Here is a 15,367-nt window from a genome sequence, read left to right as displayed (position 1 = left end):
AAGCCAGAGGCGCAGTGGTGTAGTGGAGCCAGGGCTTGCAGGGCCGCAGCTCTGGCATTCTTTCATTAGCAGGGATGCTGATGTCACCAGCCACCCCCGTCAGAATTCCTTGTTACCTCTGAGCTTAGCTGCAATCCTCATGGTAGCTCAGGTGGAAGCGGATTTCCCCAGCAACAATATATTGTTCCCTGTTGTAACACAAAGTATTCTGGGGCAGTTTGGCCTTGAATAGGCAATTGAGACCCATTATCTTTACCAAAGACGTGCTCCTGGTGGAGATAAAACTGGTAGAACTGGTTTGTTAGTATGGATCAACACAGCGGCCTGCTGTTTTGACCTCTCCTTGGGGGTGTGGCTATCGGGACTGTTATGATGAGCACCTGCACTTCAGAATTTACCACTACACCACGGCAGAGGGAGCAATGATCTGACTCAGGATAAGGCAGCTTCATATGTGAGATGGAGTGAGGCATCCTGAGTGCCGGCATACAGGGAAGATTTTTCTTCCCCAGAGTTTAATTTGAGCCAGGACTTGGTCCCCCAAATCTGTTTCCTGTCTCAGGTTTCCACCACGGAACATAAGAACATAGGCTATCAATGGCTACTAGTCCTGATGGCTATGTGCTACCTCCAGTATGAGAGGCAGTATGCCGATGTACACCAGTTGCTGGGGGATATGGGTGGGAAGGTGGTGTTGCCCTCATGTCCTGCTTGTGGGTTTCCCGTGGGCAGCTGGTTGGCCACTGTGTGAAAATAGGGCCAAGTACTTGGATGTACCGGGATGTACCAAGTACTAACCAAGTACCTGGTTAGTACTTGGATGGGAGACCGCTTGGGAATCAGGCTTCCTTCACTGAGCAGGGGGTTGGACTCGATGGTCTTGTAGGCCCCTTCCAAGCCTATAATTCTATGATTCTAATAAAAAAGAGCTCAGAGCACATGCAAAGTACTTTTGCTTGCTGAGTAACCACAATCAACCCCCCAGGTATCTGTAATTAGTAGAAAGGATTTCTTGATGAGCAATACACCCTCTAGAAGGCTTGAGTGTCAGCAACTCTTATTTTGAAATGAAACACTGGTTCCCCATTTTAATAGCAGTTTGACCCTCACAATTGTTTCTCCCCTTAAACTGTGTTTTCTTCACCCTCTGTAACGTGCAAGCCTGAAGTTGAAGTCTAGTCCTTTTTCAGTAGCCTCAGTGTTCTTCAAGGTGGGAGGTAGAATCCTTACATAAACTCTTAATGTAAGGCCCTTGTGTGATGTTCAGTTGAAATCATTGACTGATCCAGGCCGATTCAAAGGTTGAGCAAGGGCAGCTGATTTATGACTCACATGTGCCTGCAAAAAATTACTACACATACTTTGCCTCAAGTAGGCAGCATGTGAGATCCACAACTTCGTATCTGACACAGGCTTATCTGAAGGTTCCAGCCCTTTCTCAGAAACAGCAGAGGAGTCCTACCAGGGTAGGCTTTTTTTCTCTTTCAGAAAAGTAGTCAGCCTGCTTTAACTGTGATTGGGAAAGAACCAACGTTTGGTTTTAAGGAAAGCAAAGAGAAGATTTCTCAAGGTTTATCCCTGACGCATGGACGAGCAGGTTGACTTCTGTTGTGGGTTGGTTTTGTGAGGTGGGTCTGAGGCTGTCATATAAAGCAAACCATTCTCAGCTCTTGTCCTTTCTCAACTGTTTATCCGCCGGCTGTTTAACTGAAACTTGCGGTGACACCTCAACATTTATTAGCCTCAAGGCTGATGTCTTGAGGCAACAGGGCAAGGAAATGTAGTAAAACCAATGAGTTGACTCAGAAACATGCTAGCCACATGCACAGATGAAATATATGACTAATAGATGTGTGGAGTCCTGAAAGCACAGGCTTCTTATCTCCCAATGTGAAGTGGTAATCTTTATGGCTGGCATGCAGCATAATCACAAGCGCAATCACATTGCTCTGTCAAAGGGGGTTATAAAGAATTTACGCACACCATGTTACAACTATGTGGCCACTTAAATATTAGGAAAGAAAGGAACCAAAAAGTCCTGAAGCCTAACATGAAAAATTAGGCCTGTGTAGTTCACAGGTTATTGTTGGCTAATGTTACTCCCTACCAGTGATAATATTCCACAATCAGGTTATGTGTGGAGGACATCCTGGTGGTGGCAGCTTTATTTCCTGTGTTCCCTCCCTACTACATGCTACACAATGTTGTAGAACAACAAACAGGACTATGCAGTGCTCCAAGCTATCCTTTGTGTGATGAGCAGCCCCTTGTTTTCCAGAGTGCTAAACCCGTTTCTTTTCTTCTCCCTCCCTCCCTCCCGCCCACCCCCCCGCCCATGAAAATTGCCTCATGTTATGTAGCAGCAACAGGATTCAGAGTAGCATGAACAGTCCTATCTCCAGAACCCTACGACTATTATGCTAAGTAAACAGGGGTGCAGCTAGGTAATTTTAGATCCCGGCCTTCTTGGTCTTATGGGCTGCCCCTTTAGACTACAATGTGTGTTACTTCAGCTGTGAAGCACACAACTCACATTTCTCTTCTCCCCCAACCCTCTCTCTCTCTCCCCCCCCCCTCCCTCCCACACACACACACACACACACACATATACTGGAGCATTCTAAACTTAAATCATAGCACCATCATGACTACAGGAATAAAATGGAGTTTGCTTCTGCTGCCTTAAGGCGAAACACATTTACTTGGGAATAAACACCATTTTGTTGTGGTGAAGGATAATATATCTATAAAGGGGAAATAATAAAATGAGCATCTGTAACCATGTGAATGTCTGGCCAGCCCCCCACTGACTGTAAAATGTTTTTAAATGTAAGGAGAAAGAAAGGCTGCTATGGCAACCAGCATGAGCCACGGAGCACCCCAGTATGCCCGTGCCACAGGGCTGGCGTCAAGGGTAGGCATGGTTGGGCACCTGCCAAGGGCCCACTCCCCAGCAGGGGCCCACTGACAAGAGCCCTCTGGAGTTGCTCCTCCTCTTCACTACTGCAACCTGCTTGTTCACCTGCCCCTTGCTCTGACCCAGACAAAGGTGGTGGCAAGAAGGAGGAGCAGCAGATCCCATTGACTCCTCGATGTCTGGCTCTTTGTCCAGCATTCAAGTGGTAGCAATGATGAGAAAAAGGTGGAGGAGCAATAGCATCTGGTGCCAATGGTGGTGAGATGGTAGATTTACTGAGAGAGGGGCCCACTGATGGAGTCTTGCCCAAGGGCCCTCAAAAACCTGGAGCTAGGGATGTGCAAACCCACCCCCGTCCGGATTCTTCAGGTGCCCGCCCAGCCCCTGCTCCCACTCACCAGTCTCCAGACTGTGCTCAAGCCCCTCCTGCACTCGGTAATCAGCCCGCACTCACCCTGGCGGCCTCGTCGAGCTCCACGGTCGCTATTTTTAAAAAAATAAAATGGCACTCTCAACATGCACATATTTGCATATGCACAAAAATGCACATCTTTGTGAATGCACATCTTTGTGTATGTGCAAAAATGCGCTTTTGGCAAAAATGCATTTTTGTGCATACGCAACAATGCGCATTCACAAAATGTGCATTTTTGCGCAGATGCAAATATGTCCATTTTGCGATCGCCATTTCATTTTTCAAAAAATGGCAACCGCGGAGGTCAACGAGGCCACCAGGGTGAGTGCAGGCCATTCACTGAGCACAGGCAGGGGACAAGCTGGATAGGGGCTTGGTGAGTGAGGCTCAGGGGTGCGGGCAGGACAGAATCAGGCGCCTGCTACCTAGAGCTGACACTGCTCAAGGGAAATGGTAGCAAACATGAATCCCAAAATGTATCAGAGAGGTAAGCCTTCTTACCTTTCTGTCCTCTCCTTCCCCCTATATCCCCCACCCCTGTGCACCCTCCAGATCTGCTCTGGAGAGTCCCCCAACCTGGTGTCTAAAAGCATCCTTCCACGGGTGGAAGAATGATTCTGGACTCCAATATGTATTTCTGTATACTAAAAGCAAACTCAAATGCCAGTCCTTATGTGACCAAAGTGGCACCAGAGGGAAGTATCACCAGGCTTGGGAGAACCTAAAGGGAAGAACATGTGGTGGTGGTGGTGGTAGTAGTAGTAGTAGAAGAAGAAGGAGAAGAAGGGTGGTGAATCCCAAACAGCTGAATGAAGACCGAGTATGCTGGCCAGAGAATGCTGGCTTATTAACGTTGGGGGCAGCGGAGGGGGGGAGGAAAACCAAGGGGGAGGAGGGGCATTGCATGGAGTATCCTGGAAGAGGGCATGGTTAGTGGAACAGGAGCATTCCAGACTGCAACACTTTGTTGCAGGTCACACTTGTACCTAGCTCATTTTAAGCTTACTGGAAAAAGGACCTTTTACCATGCCATTCATGGCTCTGTCTCACATCGTTCATGTTTTATCCCACATACTTCTGTGTAAAAACTATGGCCTTCAGCTGTATACAGTAATAGGCCCAGACAGCATGGCAAGTCTTGCATCAGGGAGCAGTCTTCAGGAGTCAGTTACTCCTGTTGCCCTTGAGGCTATTACATTTTCTTCTGAACAGAAGGAGGCTGTTTCGACACGCTCGGTTGAGGCCATCTGCAGAACGTAAGGTGATGTGTCAAGGGAATCTCACAGATCACCACAAGCAGACGATAGCACTGTCTGGACTATGGTGGTCATGATTGGCACAGTGGAACTTTGAAGAAAGTCTCAAGAAACTGACAGAGCTGAAAGTGAAAGTGGGCACTTGAAATCTGCGTTTTCCAGATTGGACTTTCAGGTTACCCAAAACTAAGTCCTACAGAAGAAAAGAGGGCCCTTATCCAGGGTCGGCCCTACCATAAAGCAGAGTGAAGCAGTCACCGCAGGCTGCAGAGGTGCTTATGGGATGTTCTGCCCCATGTACCAAAATAACTTGGCTGGCTTTGGATACTATGAGCCTTGGCTGGCTGGCTAGGGGTGCCATTGGCTGCTCTGCCTCAGGCAGCAAAATATCTTGGGCCAGCCTTGCCCCTACCTCCACTGCATGTCCTTTATCCACTATTTCCCCTGCCAGCTACCCTTAAGCCAGGGTGTTGAATTCAGCCTGAGGGCCGAATTCCATTTTGAATAAGCTCTCGGGGGCTGCATTCTAGTAGTGTGCGGGGCTGAAGGCAAAAAGAGCAGGGCCAAAATTCCAAAAATATCAGCATATTTGAGCCAAAAGCTCTTACAGCCAGTAACTCAGCCTTAGGAGAGGCATTTCATTTCAGCCCTTCAGAATGGGGGCGAGGGGCATGCAACAGCCAGGAAACCACCAAACAATTTGTGGTCAGGGAAAAGTGGGCATAGCCAGGAGAAGGTGGCATGGTGGTCTAAGGAACTCTGGAAGGCTGGATTTGGTCATCACACAGGTCAGATTTGACCTGCCAGTTCTTGGGTTCTTCACCCCTGTCCTAAGCTCTCCATCTTTAGCCCCCTCTTACTCCAAAAAGTGTAGACTGGCTCTTTTCCATCTTGTTAGCTTTTTGGGAGCCATCCTGGTAGGCTGAAACTATAGTGGTTCTCTGCTGAACCAAATGTTCAGGCTGGGCCTCTTTGGAAAAGTGGTGTGCCCACCCCCCCAAATCCTCCTTGCTACCCCTGTTATAATAAGCTTTCCCACAAAACTGGGTTAAGAGTAATTGGGCCGGCTTTCATAATCACCGCGGCTTAAACAAACCACAGTGGCTTGTTTAAACTGTGGCCTGTGCCAGGCCCGTGCCGGGTGCAATTTGATGCTAATAATCACCACCCAGGCGTGGCTTGTCATCCAAACCTGGGTGGCATGGGTTATTTGAATGTTAAACAACCCTGAAATAACCCATGGGAACATGGAAACCAGATCATTCCCTCTCTGTACTAAAACTATCTCTGTATGTGGTCTAGTGATCTACAGTAGATAATTCTCTATGTCTACATTGCAATTCCCAGTGTTCTTTGGGGAAAGCTGTGGCAGTTAAAGTGTCCTAAAACAAATATTTGTAGTAGATACACCCTCAAAGTTGCTGCTCAGAACCAGCAAGAGCATTGGAGTATGAAAAAACAAAGCATATGATCATAGTTTTTCCCTTACCCATTTTGCTAAAAAGTTTTGTAGCTTGCCAAAGCCAATAGAAACAACAGCTAGGGAAAAGAAACAGAGAAAGAAATGCCATAGATCAATATTGTCTCAAATGCTAAATCCTTGACGAGGCCGAAGGTGGTTCCTAGTTCCACGTGAATGCCTGATCAAGACAATACGTCAACACATATATTGGAATGACTGGCCGTCCCTCCAGAGTTGCTGCAGACCAAAGTTCAAGTGCTGGATCCTTGCAGACTCCAAACATCCCCGACTGCTTGCCTGTGTCATAGTTGCAATGCCTGCTTTCACCACATGGAAATGCCTCACACCTGGAGAGATTTCCAGGCGACAGATTCAGTGGCTTCCCCAGCCCTGCCTGTCCTGTTCCACTAGCGCTCACACTCATGCTTACATTGGTTCCAGTGGCAGCTATAAACAGTCTGACTGCTGTGAGGGAGAGGTGGTTTTTTGAGGGGGGTTGCAAAGTTGGGGAGGGGAATGTTAGCCCTTCCTTCCTCAGCCTGTCCCCCATGGTCCCATGCTGAAATCAGGTTTGAAAAAAAGCCTCCATTGCACTAATGGGGGCTTTTTAAAAAGCCTGATTGCAGTGGGGGAGGGGTGACTTTTTGAGGGGGGGTGTCACAGGATTGAGGAGGGGAGGGTTAGCCCTTCCCTCTCTGACAGCCATTCCTCCAAAAATGCTCTCCCTTGCTGCAATTAGGTTTTTGAAGAGCCTCCCTTGGCACCAATGGAGCCTTTTAAAAAGCCTTAATGCGGCATGTGAAGGGGTGCAGGGAAACTGTCTTCTCTCTGATAAGGGATCAGAGATAAGGCAGGGAAGCTGGTAGGCCAGAGGGGGACCTCTCGCAGGCCGCCATTTCCCCATCCCTGTGCTAGCACAAAGTATGCTTGCAGATGGCACAAATGTTACCACGCCTCATGATCAACACTGCACTTAATTGGGGCCAGTTTCAGTCACCTGAAAACAAGCGCCACTTGACCTAGCAAGAACCATTCAACTTGTCCTGGAATGGCTGCTCGAGACACTCACCTCCACGTCATGAAACTCCAGTCACTTTCATAGGTCTAGAATCGGTTCAATGAGACCTTCCTTTTTATTTTGTGATGACATTAAAGTTGTGCCATTTAATGCTCAAAAGTGGGCAGAGTGTAGCTGAGATTCTCGCCTTCCTGCCTCTCCAATAGCTCTGCTTGCTGAAGGACAAGATGACAAATTTGGTAATGATCATGAGATTCCCATCCCTTTTTGGGGCTTGAAGTGCAGAGGGGATCAAGCATTTGCAGGAGAGAAGTGTGGTAAACCTCGTGTCAGCTTCAGGTTTCTGAGGCTCTTGGGCAACACACCTCCAATGGGCCGCCTCCCTCAGTGGACTAGCTTGCATGACATGAGAGCCCACCATGGCTTAATCTAGCTGTGAGGGCTGTCACATTGTGCTGGGTGCACACGGGCTCCTTGTTGTGTCTTGCAAACCCAGGCAGCATGGCTTGCTGGGAGCAGGCAGCAACCCAACAACAGCCCATGGCTTGAGAGTTGCTGCCCACTCGAACAAGCCATGCTGCCCAGGTTCGCACGACATGGCAAGCCACAATAAGTCAGATGCCCACGGGCGCCATACAAAAATGGTGCCCACGGGCTCCTGGCATGACACAACAGCTCCCACGAGTAAATTCAGCCACGGTTGACTGTTGTTTCGTGCAAACCAGGTCAGTCAGTGCGTCTTTCTTCTCACTGCCATTGTCACCAGCTGTTATTACTCCTCGTCCTCCTCTTTTTCATCGTTGCTGCCACTTGCCTGCTTGACAGGCAGACAGCCAGTGAGCAAGTAAGCAGCAGCATCTACTGCTCCTCCTTCACACCACCATTGTTGCCTGGGCCAGAGCAAGAGGCTAGTGAACAAGCAGGTTGCAATGGTGAAGAGGAGGAGCACGTCCAGAAGGTCCCAAGTTCAATCCCCGCTGTATTGGATGGAGAGCTCCTGCTTATGCCAATGGAAGCTTTCCTTACAATTCAGAGAGCAGGCATGCGGCCTCTAATCTAGAACAGAACTGCAGCATGGGATGAAGGGTTAAATTTCCCTTTCCTCGCCAATCTGGATCAACCCCCCACATCTGCTATTTACTGGTTCCCTGGGTGTGTGGGCAGCATGTGGATGTCATCACCGTCTGATTAGTGGTGGGAGGGAGGGAGGAGGAAAGAGCTCTGCACATGGCAGATCAAGCTGTATAGGAGCCAGGGATCCTGAGGGCACATCTTCAGCCAGTCTTTCCCTCTCTTTCCCAGCCTCCCATCTCCTACCAGGTATCTAGAAGCTGTAAGGAGCCCCATGCGATATCTCTTGTCAGTGCTGGCTCTAGGTTTTTGAGGGCCCTTGAGCAAGCCACCTTAGATGGGCCCTTTCCCTCAATGAGTCTACCTTCTCATCGCCATTGTCACCAGCTGCTATTGCTCCTCCCCTTTCTCATCATTGCTACCACTTCCTTACCTGACAGGCAGAGTGGCAGTGAGCAAGCAGGCCATGGCATCTTCTGCTTCTCCTTCTTGCCACCACCCTTGTCTGGGTCACAGCAAGGGGCAGGTGAACAAACAGGGTGCAGTGGTGAAGAACTGGTACTTCTGGGAGCATCGTAGTGGATGGAGGGGAGCAAGGAGGGGGACAACTCAGCATGGGCATGGAGACATGTTTTCTGCTGTCTTGGGAGGAGTGAGTTTGATTGATGCCAAGATGCCAGGGAAGCAGGGAAGGGGCAATTGGCACCAACCTTTACCTGGGGGAGGTATGAAGTGGCAGAGATGTGTTGCCCAAGGGCCGAAGAGCCATGCTGAATCAGACCAAAGGTCTATCTAGGCCAGCATTTTGTTGCCATAGCTGCCTCTAGGAAGCTCACAGGCAGGACATGAGTGCAATGGCACCTTCCTACCCATGTTCTCCAGCAAATGGTGTACATCATAGGCATACTGCCTCTGATACTGGAGGTAGCATATAGCCATCAAGACTAGTAGCCACTGATAGCCTTTTCCTCCATGAATTTGTCTAATCCCCTTTTAAAGCCATTGAAATTTGTGGCCATCACCACATCCTATGGTAGTGAATTCCATAGTTTAGCAATACACTCTATGAAGAAGTACTTCCTTTTATCAGTCCTGAATCTCCCACCAATCAGCTTCATGGGATGACCCTGGATTCTAGGATTATGAGAGTGGGAGAAAAATGTCTCCTTTCCCACTTTCTCCACACCATGCATAATTTTGTACACTCTGTCATGTCTCCTCTTTTTTGCCTTTTTTCTAAGCTAAACAGTCCTAGATGCTGTAACCTTTCCTCATAGGGGAGTTGCTCCAGCCCCTTGATAATTTTAAACATGCACTGAACATGCTCAGCCCTCACTGAACTGTTATTTTCGGGTGGGGGGATTCCCCCAATAACCCTTTTCTTCCTTTTTTTTTAAACTTCTGCAAACATTGGGGTTTCCTCAAGCCTGCTGATACCTCCCACTTGTGTGTGTGGGTGTTGTTGTTTTGCCTACATAAAAATTCACACTTGAATGAGTTCACTATTATTATTTCAGAATTAATTCAGTATGGATCATTGGGTGGGATGTAGCTTTTGAGTAGACGCACTACACTTTGAATAGATGTTTTCCCAACTTTGTTATATTGTATTCCTTTCTGCCAAAATGAATGTGTACTTGTGAGGAAAAGTCTGCATTTTCCCACATCTCTTACTTCAAAAAATGTTGAAAGGCAGGCTGAAATCCGGCATGGAACCAATTAGATTATTATTTTATACACGGATACAAGATAAAGCAGAAGATCCTTCATCTTGACTAATGTATACCTTATTGTCCCTGGAAGCATCCTCTGTTTTGGTTATCTTTTGTCAATTATAATAGGTAGTTGTTCAAAGAATATATGCTTGCAAGAATTCCATTTTTCAGCTAAATGTTTTTCCAGAATGTCTTAAGACTGGGGGGGTGGGGGGGAGGCCTGGCCTACATATGCACAAGAACGAGCTTCTCACAAGTAAAGTTTACTCCCCACAAGTAAACAGCTAGTACGTATGAGAGAACAAAACTAACCCAGCCCATTCCTTAGTGTGCTAATTTTCTATTTGCAGGCAGTTGGGGATGTGTGTGTTAATGCAGGGAACATTTAAAAGAGTGTTATTCTCAACCTGTAGCCATAAGTGTCACAGTCCATTCTACCACCTCAGGACTCCACCACCTCATTCCCACTTCATTCTGCTGCATATGTAGGCCAGACCAAAGTCTCTACTCCATGGATAAATAACCATAGAGACACCTCAGTTTCAAACCATTTTCTTGCAAGGAAATTCAGTGGAACTAAGGACAGAATCACATATTCATATGCATCACCTGATGACTTACATTTGAATGGGTGAACTGGCTACATTGAAAAAACATTTTGTTTGAAGTGATGTGAGGTGATACAAAAGTTCTGGTTTTAGTTTTGATCTCTAATGTCTCCTTCACACATGCTTGACTCATCAAGGGATGCATATTCGCTGTGATCTGCTTTCATTTCATTTCTTATGTTTCCATAGCACCCAATAGCCAAATTTCTCTGGGCGGTTCACAGTATGGTTTGTACATCACAACAACTATTTGTTAAATCATGGATTATTGAGAATGAAATGGGAGCGAGCAGCCTCTTCGACCCAAGAACCATGGGTTATAAATCTGGGTTGTTCCTTCTTCAGGTTTGGATGTCACAGACAACCCAGGGATGGAGCATCCTGGGTTGTTTAGCTCAGTGGGAGCGGCTGGCCGGCCAGGAACCAGCATGCTCACTTGTTCCTACTTGTTCACAGCTACACGGCCGTGACATGCAAACTGGGCCTGTAACGCAGCCCTCAATTCTACTGAATTAGGTGGCTCTTGCTTCTAAATAGACAAGCTTACAATGGCAGCCTCCTTTCATATTATTAAGAGTAAAGCTGGCAGCTGCTGAGCTCTGACAGGTTCTCTTTTGATTCATAAACGCAGGAATGCCCCAGTTCTAAATACCATAGCGCATTTTTATTTATTTATTTGCACCAGTTAGAAGCCATACAATATTTGAATGGCACTTTTCTATTCTGGAGTGGTGAGTGGCTTGGAATTTTGTTAATGCTATAATGAAAAGATACTAGAGACATAATAAAACAGTCCGAGATTGGCAATTCACACTGTATTATTCCTTAATACATTCTGTGCAAGCTTCAGAGAGAGAGAGAGAGAGAGATTCTGCAACACTTGGCAGTCCCTTTGCAATATGGACAAGCATTTATTGTTCAAACGGACTCAGACATTCCCTTATTTATTATGTGTGCATTGTGTGGTTGAACTTGAAACATGTATAGGCCCAGCAAAATGTGCATTAATATGCCATGGCAGCTAGCCAGTGCTGAGCATTCCTTAAAAGTGGCCTAATGTTTTGATGATTGCATTAAAAGTCATCTAGGAAAATTTAGAAAGGCTGTTTTTAGGTGCCAGGATCTTCCTTTCAATTCCATAACTTTGTTTCTACTGCCATTCATTCCACTATGGCTGTGGGGTTGGAGGAGAATCAAAACACACGTTTCAAGCATGGGGTGTGAAATGATTGACTTATGCCTATGGCTATTAGTATCATTTATGGGCCATGCTGCTGTCAATCGTGACAGTTTTTGAGGGCCCTGTGGCAAAAAAAATATATGTAATGGTAGTAATCAAGTATTTAGCCAGCTCTCATCTCTTCAATATTGTCAATCATTCATCATCATTAAATAAAAAGAAATGGCTTACCTTCTGTCAGTTTTTCCAGGCTTTAAATTTATTTATTTATTTATTTGCAGGAGGCAGGAGGTCTGGCTACATTCATCTTCTTCCCCTAGCAGTAGTTAATTTAGAAAATGAAAGTGGCCTAGACAGGTAAAGCTTGATCGGCTGCAAACTCTCCTAATATAGGAGTTCTGCTCCTAACCCCAATGTCTGGGAGTTGGTTGTGGTTACTCCATGCTGAAGGAAAGGTACACTATACATCAGGGGTGCTGAGCCTCAGGCCTGTGGGGCAAATCCCGCCCACTTGGGTTCCAATCCAACCATCTGAGATTCTCCAAAAGGCCACGCCCCTTCTACTGCCCCCCCTTCCTTCCCCTCCCCAACTGCCAATCGTTTGATGGTTCCTCTCCTTTTGCATGGATTTTCCTCCATTCTGAATGGATGAAATGCCTCTTCTAAGGCTTAGTTACTGGCAGGAAGAGCTTTAAACCAGAACGGACTGGCATTTTTAGCCCCATACCTTTTGCCCTCTGCCCGGCAGCAATTGCAACTCCACACCATTGGAGTGCGGCCCCAGGCCCCAAGAGCTTCTCTGAAACTGAATTTGGCTCTCGGCCTGAAAGTGGCATGATATCCCCGTACATGATCAGAGTCACTTTGTATTATCACTCTTTATTTTCTGGGGTTAAGCAGTGAAAATAAGACCTGGGACTTGGTCCTTGGAACCCTGGATCAGGTTCAGCTCTGCCCCCTCGGTTTTCCTCCTTCAGTTCCCACATTGATAGACTTATGGGGGTGGGTGGGATACAGTCAAATAAAACCCAGGTGATAACTGTGTCTCTGAGGTAAAGTTTTGGGAGAAATGTTTTCTCATCTCCCAAAGCAAACTGTGATGAACACGTCATTCATACACCTTCCGTCAGGGGTTTAGTTTTAAGTAAATATACTGCAATATTTGAGAATGTCTTTCTTGCTGAACCTTTGGCTAAGCTGACTTAATATACATTGCACTGAAACTGACTATGCAAATATTCACTGTAATTCTCAGGATGTATTATTATAAGTTACCTAAAGAAAAATATGGAATAAAGTGTAAGAAGAGCTCATGTGGTCTGGTAGAAGAGTGAGAAAGAGAAATATGAAAGACTTATGTTCAAATCATTTTACCTCACCATGGATTCAGTTGGGTGACCTCAGTTCCCTCTCTGAAATGTGAGAGTAATACATCCCTCTTTCCAAGAGTTGTGCTGAGGCCCAAAGAGATTATAGGCATAATCTAGCCAAAATTATGCATAAATCAGATGGTTTTCAGGGGGAGATTTAATGACATGCTTAACCCCCTCCCCCATTGAAGTTGGCAGGGCCTTATCTTTGGCTGGATTGTAACCCAAGATGGTAAAATACTTTACTTATTAAGTGTGCTAAATACATGGTTAGCAATGATAATGGTATCAGATCAGAAGTGGGGTACAGAGCACTTAAGAATCCAGCATATTGCGATCTGATCAGTGAAGACACAGTTGATAGGCAGGAAGGCAGGAGGAACAGCAAAGGGAGGCAAACCAGTATGGGACTACTCAGTGTTTCCAGAGATTCCATAGTATGTCTTGCAATCCTTAATTATCTAATCGTAGAGCCACATAGCACAGACATTCCCTGGCACTTTATAGATGAGAAATAATACCTCTCAGCTCTTGGACTTTGAAAGCCACAGGCAGAAGCCCTCTTAAGGTCGTTGGGCATGTGTTAGCCATAAGTGGTGCCAGAGTAGGGACAGGGGGTGAATTACTCCCTCCCTCCCTCCCTCCACACACACACACACACAAGTATCTTCCTTATACCTGCCTAATGGGGTGCATGGAAAAAATGCTGGAATGGCTTGCCTCTATCAGTTTCCAGCCCATGGCAAATCAGTCACGTGCATCTTCTGCTCAAGGCAGGAACATTTTTGGCACACCGTCAAAACTGGCATCCTGTAGGAAGTGGTGAGTGGTAAACACGACATGACTGGTTTTCTACACAGGGAGAGGGGAGGGGTAGAAGTAGTCACCACATGCAGGCCTTTCACATGGCTGCAGTGTGGCCAGAGTGTCCTGTGAGCCGGTTCTTTCACTTTATTCTGACCCATGTGTGTCCAAGCTGAACTCTTTCCAGAGGGTAGCTGTGTTAGTCTATTGCAGCAAAATTAACAGAGTCTTATGGTACCTAAGAAATTGATTCTGGGATACACTTTTGTGGAGTATAGACCACTTCATCAGACACATGGAATATTAGGGAGAGTTTCAGGTTTTTATACAATGCATATGGGGGGGGGGTGGAGAAAAACCTCATTGTTTACAATTCTACCCCCCACCCCACCATATATACTGTATGTAACCCTGAAACTTTCCATAATACTCCATGCATCTGATGAAGCAGGCTATAGTCCACAAAAGTGTATGCCAGAATCAATTTGTTAGCCTTTAAGGTACCACAAGAACCACTGGCCAGGTTCCCATCATCATGAAACAGGATGGCTTGTTGCCTTGAGTAATAACCCACCCAAAGCCATGGCCTTTTGCAGGTTTCTGGGTGGCTTGTTACCCACGGCAACAAGCCACCCTGCCTAGGTTTGTCTGACAAGACAAGCCACGCTGCCCGGGGAATTATGCTAATTCCCCCAGCATGTGACCAGCACACATGGGGAGGGGAAATAAGCCATGGTGGCTTATTTCTCCTCCATAATCATATGAACCACGTCTCTTTCATGTTCATGATGAACCCCTTGACAGAGCACCACAAACATGGCTGCTTTCCCGTGGCTACCACACTGGCCAGCTCAGTGAGAAAATGAAGTAGCCCAGTGGTGCCATCACAGCAAAAATTTGAGGCAGAAGCCCAGGGTAACAGGAGGTCCCCCAAACGCAGGAGGCCTGTCTTTCCCCATTTTATCACATAAATATGTGAAATAATATACATCTGAAGATGGGGGAGGGGCATGGTTGGCTTCATAAAACCATTAAGTCCAGGGTCTAAAACTGCCCAATTGAAGTAGCCCTCCAGTGCAGAAATGTTGTGCCCAACATGGGCCAAACTTACTTGAGTTTAGCTTTGCCAGTCTGCCATGTGCAGCCAAGGCAAGGTCCATGCCAAGCGCGGGAAGTCCCCCGGCCCTCCAGGGTATGAAGAGGCCTTTATCTTGTTTATGTCTCCTCTCCTCCTCCTCTAGGCCCTGGACAGCAGCAACCGCGCAGGCCTGGGGGAGGGCTCGGGGTTATATAAGGCGCTCACTGTGTGGAGATGGGGGTGGAGAAGGGGATTTCTCGGCCACGTCATGGCCCGCGCAGGTGGCCCCGGCCCGTGCGAAGCGAGCCGCGTGGGGCTGCTCCCTGAGCGTACTCTAGCAGAGCCACAACTGCCCCGCGAAGGACGGGGGCAGCGCAAGCCGTCGGCTCCGCGCCGAGTTTTCTCTTTCTCTCTCCCCACTTTTTCCTCCCTCCTCAGCCGCAAACACACCGCCCGCCCCGCTGTTAAACCTC

The 15,367-nt window shown here is 47.1% G+C and overlaps 1 protein-coding gene across 2 annotated transcripts in view; it reads left to right on the top strand.

The window, feature by feature from the left end:
* Nucleotides 1-15,367, top strand: part of PDE4D (phosphodiesterase 4D) — a 1,044,072-nt gene that overhangs the window by 944,982 nt on the left and 83,723 nt on the right. The window lies entirely within an intron of this gene.

Source organism: Heloderma suspectum, chromosome 2, assembly GCF_057233095.1.
Source record: "Heloderma suspectum isolate Gila_16-S chromosome 2, 16-S_ref, whole genome shotgun sequence".
NCBI lineage: Eukaryota > Metazoa > Chordata > Lepidosauria > Squamata > Helodermatidae > Heloderma > Heloderma suspectum.
The sequence above is the reverse complement of the archived record's forward strand: the minus strand, read 5'-3'. Positions and strand labels throughout refer to the sequence as shown.